The sequence below is a fragment of the Heterocephalus glaber genome, unplaced genomic scaffold (genome assembly GCF_053883595.1).
Source record: "Heterocephalus glaber isolate CG9 unplaced genomic scaffold, H.glaber_assembly_v1.0 deba00001577, whole genome shotgun sequence".
Classification (NCBI taxonomy): Eukaryota; Metazoa; Chordata; class Mammalia; order Rodentia; family Bathyergidae; genus Heterocephalus; species Heterocephalus glaber.
In genome coordinates, this window is record NW_028258358.1 from 7,837,389 (window position 1) to 7,843,744 (window position 6,356).

Here is a 6,356-nt window from a genome sequence, read left to right on the forward strand (position 1 = left end):
ACAACATAATTAGGAGTTGGAACAATTAATATTACTATGCTCTTTATACTTTTTCCTTTCATATTATTTTTTCAATGTTGTGTCTCAATGCCAATGCAAAGTGGTAGCACAATAAACTTCAAATGTGCTTTGAGTTGCAGTATACCCATGAAAGAAAATGTACAACTACGGATTGCATTTTATACTGTAATTTATTAGGTTATTTAAGTAGAAAAAAATTCAACATGTGAGCTGTGATACTGTCCTGTGGTAAACTATGATCATCATGATAATTTTTCTCTACCACGTCAACTCCTTAGGAACCCCAAGTATCTTAATACAGTGAATTTTCTTAAGAAAAATTGAGACCAGTTTGGTATCAAAAAGTTGACTTAGATGGGACAAAGTTTCTTTCTGGAATCCGGAAGAATTCCAGACCAAAGATGGTTCAGAAAACACTGATCCCACCTGTACAGTTACAATTATAGCCAAAGAAGGGGAAGTGACAGTGACACACAGAAACGATTTAATTGGTGGCAGTCACCCTTTATCTTATGAGAATGTAGTCTGATCAATTGGAAACTTGTGATTGGCTGTGGCTCAGCTGCTATTATTGGCATGGTTGCTTAGTTACTGGATATATTCTTAGCTTAGGTTACAATTTGTTTACAAATCAAGTTATACTATACTTCACTATATACAGAGACTGCTCTGAGCCAAACTTGTTACCCTAGTACAGAGGCTGGTTTAAGCCAAATTAAATCTGAGTCAATAACCTCAAACTCTTTCCAAATTGTTCTTTCACTTATGCTGCAGATAAATCTTCCTAGTCTTTATTGATGAAGCGCACAGTGCTATGATCAGACTCTCCTGACACTCAAGTCCACTGGCCCATTTCTTCCTTTGGTCTGTTTTCCTGGAGAGCTCCTTATTTACATGGGCCCTGGCAGGCTTCCCTATACTAGTTTTCCATATGTGCCAGATTTGCTTGAATCTTAAGGTGAGCACTGTTTATGCTCCAGTTTTCTGTAACACCATCTAAAGAGGCCAACTTTCCATAACATTGATAATGCAACAGTCATAATGAAAATGCATTTTCTTATTATATAAGGGATGCTTATGAAATTCCAGTACACTTTTCACAACCAGATTAAACATTTTATTGCCTTTATTTTTCATCAAGTATGCAAATTCTTTTTAGCAGATTTCATTCTTGATTTAAAACCATTTTTCATGAAAATCTAAATCATTTACAGCCATATGGTCTCATGACAATGCAGAGTTAAGAAAAAAACTCAATGAATTTTATTCTGAAATGCCTCTTTGATATCCTTTCAAGTGAAGAAAACACTTTCTAGCCATAGAAAGAGGTGCTTTAAGAAAAAACTCTTAAATGTCAACAAACACATAATGTGGGTACTTGCCAAAGATAAAAGATCTAGGTTAATATCATCTCCTTCCTTTTACAGAAAAAGAAGATATGATTTGCTTTCTAGCAGGAGGAGTCAAAACAATGCACTCCCATATGTTATTTTCTATATGGAAGGAAAAAATGACATGTTAGGGGAAAAGCAAGATGATTTGAGAAATGACAGCACTAACAGGCGATCTGTTGGTATTACACACTGGCAGATTCCACATGGTTTCTCTCCAGCATTCAAGGAGTTCAGGGAAAACTGTAGGAACTGCCAACAATAAAAATAGCGATCATTCAGTGAGAATCTACTCTGTAGTGCACTAGATGCTGTAATAGTAATGATACATTCATTAACTCATTTAAGTCTTACAACAGTATTCAATGAAATGTTAATATTTTTATGGACTACAAGCAAACCAAGTGTCAGAAGGAAAAGCAGTTCCCCAGGGATGTATAACGAGTAAAGGATAATGCTGGGATCTGGGCCTGGGTGGGCCTGATTTTGAAGCCCATAGGCTTCCTGCAATTCTATGCAATAAATAAGTAAATAATCTGAGCTGTTATGCATCCTTCATTCTATTATGGCTGTTCTGACCTGGAATATATAACTTATAAGAAAGCAAATACCAAGCAGTCAGATGCCATGCGGGATGGTCAGAAGGAACGCTTGAACGTGGAGTCACCAAGGCTTGAGTTTGAATCCCAGAATCACCATTGACTAGCTAGCTGTATGACTCTGACCAAATACTTCATCTACCTAAGCATTTAGTTTCTCATCTGAAAATGAAGATAATAAACCTAGTCTCAAAAGAAAGAATTAAAAGCTATGATGTATATGTCCCCTTCCCTGTTCTTTACTGAAACAACTGAGACAATACTAGCATTTATGGCAACTGGAGCCCACCTGCATGACCATTAGTATTCCTTCAAAATCCTTTCAGGTTTTCTGAGAGCCCATCTCTGTCTCATCTCATCATAGAAACTCCTTATTACCTCTTCTGCTTTCTCTCTGTAAGAAGGCTCCCTTCCTAGGCCCTGTCTTCCTCAGCTCATGGCCTCTCCGATCTCTCAAGCTACACAGTGCAGTGTGATAGAGTCAGAATCAAATGATTTTCTTCCCGGTTTGGAGGCATGCTTTATCATTAGAATCTCTGAAGCAGGCTTTTCTTTACTGCTTCAGATGTCTACCTTGTTCACTTACTAGTTAAAAACAGGCTCTTTGACTCATAAATCAGTTTCTTGATCTATGAGAGGACAGATGGGTCACCAGCTCATACCTTTTGCCAGGGGAGACTGTCAACCCACTTGGGTGAGATGAGAAAGGTACATGGCACAGTGTGTGTTGTGTGGCGATTATTCAGTAGCTGCTAGCTGCCTTCTCTAACCCTGGTGTTCTCTAACCCTGGTGTTCTTTACTGATTTAAAGCAATGCATTCTGGACCTCTAGAGTATGGAAGTTGAAGTCAGTGTTAGGAATATATGTATAGTTCACAGTAAGAAAATGATTAGTGCAAACATCTTTCTGTTAAATTTTATAATTTTAGGACCAAGGAACAGGGAGTAATAACTACTAAAAACTCCAAAAAGGAAGTTAGATAGGAAAATTCTACATGAATACACAAAGACAGTTTTTCCCTACCTTAGTTGGGAAAGATATCTGTTGGGAAGTTTGGATTTCAGAGCCTTATTTATTGAAGGTATTAGAAGTGTTATCCATCTTTGAAAAAGAGTTTAAAGACTAGATGAAACCTAACAAATATTCTGAAATGAAGTATGACCACCAAAGAATGGGAGGGCCTGGAGAGGGAAGCCAGGTAGAGAAGCCAGGCTAAGAAATCTAAAATGTGCTTTAAATTTATATAAAGACAGCTTGGAAGCAGAGTGGTCTTCCTGGAGAATGAACACAACTGTTGAAGAAATACAAGGGGAGAAACTCTTCGGGATAAGGACATCAAGCATTGTACTACAGAGAAGAGTGTTATACACTGAATCGAGAATAAGTTAGGTATGTGACAAGTAGAGACTCTCAGCACTCAGCAGAAGAAAATACACAACTTCCTCAAAATACCAACATAAGGCCACCACCCTGCTTTATTTATCTGATGTCTCTCATTACAGTTTCTAATTTGGCCTTTAAGAGTGTGTGGACTGGAATCAACCTACCTCTCCAGACAAGAAACAGTCATCTTTCCTAGAATGTGTACCTTTGCTCTTGAATGCTTTTGATTCTTGTGCTACCCTCTTCCACCAATACTTGGCTCCTGGTCTTTAGTCTTAACTTGCTGGGCAGCTGCAAGTAAGCTACTTTCAGTCTCTGAGCCACAATGTCTTCATCTTCGTTAAAGAGAACTGGGTGAGAGCAGTTCTAATTTCCTCTGCTGATCAAATATTATATAGGTCTACGAATATTCAAAATGTTATTAGCATAATACCAGACTCAAAAGGGAAGGTAATTGACATTTATTAAGAGGCTACTGTAATGCTGTGTTTTGACCTATCAAGAAACAAACCATACTTTGCTTAGAGTATTTCCTCGACTGCAGGTATTGTAAGAAGGAAAAGTAATCATCACAAGAGGTAAAAGCAAAATTATAAAAAGGTTACCCTTTTAAAAATTAAAATTGTTTAAAATATTGTTTACTAAGTATACATAAGTCAATAAGGAAATCACTTCTCTTGTAACTGTCAACTGTACTGTGAATTTCTTTGCTTGTAGTTTGACGAAGTGATCCTCCCTTTCTTAAATATTTCTATAGCCTCATGCATATACTCTGGATACTTTCTGAAGTTAACTCTCAACCTCTCAAATTCTTTAGTCTACCTCTTTCACTAAGAACGATGGATTCTAATTATTTCCAAATGATTTTCACATGTTTGTCTTAAGTTTATGCTTTTTCTTTCATTTCCAAAGAGTCCTCCATTTCTTCAGGAATGTCAGTTTTTGAAAATGTAGCTTGTGTGTGCCAGAAAGAGAGAAATCTGGGGAAAGGAAGAAGAGCTGAAAGGGAGTACAGAGTCAGCCCCAGAGAAAACCATCCTAGAAAGGGTCTGTCAGTCATCACAATTCTGCATTCACAGAGATCATGGAAATACAACGAAATTCCAGGAGGATGTCAAGATTCAAAAAATTTTTTATCTGGAATGTCAGAACCAGGGCCCAATTCAGAAGTGTACGCAAATGTTTTGTTCAATATCAGGAGCAAATAGGAGGTAGAAAACCAGGAGCTTTAAGTCAATCAGGAAAAGAGGTAGCAGAAATAGCGCAGATGGAGATGTAGTAACATTTTTCCTCCATACTTAAATGGAAATGATAATAATTCCAATAATATTATAATTAAAATTTTGGCATTAATTCTGACTTTTGATACATTGAGTGCAAATTGAGAAACCCTAACAACAATATGGGAATGTCAGTCACTTATGCAAACATGAACTCAAGAAGAAGGGTGTTGTGGTAATAAGACTCTTGGAAAGGTAACAAGAATCATAAAATCTGCTCGTCTTCTTGTAGTTATTACTCTAGGGTCTTTTTCCTGATTTAATAATCCTCATTTACTCAGAGAAGAGAAGAAGAAATAATAATAAGTAGGAACACACTATATTCCTATCTTTAAAAAAAGCATTCTTACCTGAGTTATGAATTTTAAATGCTACTTGTTTGACACCCACAGTAGGGCACTAGTTCTCAAGAAAGGGTGAATTCAACAACTGGTTTATTTTGGAAAATCGATTATAAGGAAATGTTACTCAAAATCACTTCTTTTACCTATTTGTGTGTGTGTCTCTGTGTGTGATTTAAACTAAAACTTATCTACATTTATGTACATATTCATTCACCAGAAGAGTTAAAGGTATCTTTTGAGAAAAATGATGCCTTGTCCCTACATAAACCTCCACACTACCTATGGTGAATTTCCCATTACCTGAGCAAGGACACCTGTGAACCTCTACATGTTCAAAGTATTATTGAATATGCTGCTATCTTTATTTAATCTGTGATTTAGAAGATTCAGACCTTTGTGAGAAAATTCACCTTTAATTCAAGTGCAGTAGACCATTTGCCAAAAGCTGAGTGAAAGTGCTGATATTTGAGGAAAACAGTGTTTATAAATTAGATAGGGAGATTGACAGCATAGGGAAGCTTTTGACAATTACCTTAAATGTTTCTGCAGATCCTACATGGACTGCTAAAAACTGGGTACTCAGGAAGACTCCATTCCTCCAATTCTGTCCTTTCGCATTCTCTCAAATTCCTCACCTGCCAACAGCCCTAACTGCCCAGATGGAGAACCGTATCTTCACTGCTATTACGGATGGAAGAAAATCCTATTCTTCAGGTTTACTGACAGCATTAGAAACCCAAAACATTGAGAATATCATGGTCTCCATTGACATTAGCTTAAAAATTAAATAATTATAATAAAGAAAAAGGAAACTGTCCAAAGTAGCAAAATTTACACATATTCAGAAGTTAAAACAGTCTCTTTCCAGTTTTTCTGCTTTATCCTTTTCCTCTTTCTGACATGCTTTCCCTGTTGAGTTAATCAGCACTGGCTAGAACAGAAAATATTTGAGGACCATTGATCTAAGGAATGTTAACTTTCCATTCCTTCAAAGTTCTTGAAATGCTATTACTGACCTAGGTGAGGGCATAGGAAAGTAATATACCTGGACTATATTATCTTATTTTCTGGAAAAATGCCTTCACTGAATTATGATTTAATTTTATGCCCTCAGCTTTTATAAAAGGTCATTTTTGAAGAATAGTCATTCATCCATTTGGAGAGCCATTCTGCATCTTTTGCAAAAGCTAGTGGAAGACTTTGAACATCATGTAACCCGAAGTCTCATACATGAGCATTCATGTGACAAATTTTTCCTATAATTTGGTGACAGGGAAATATTTTTTTCTTTCCATTTAAGTTTATACTCTATGCTTTTGAGAGGACATTTAAAACTA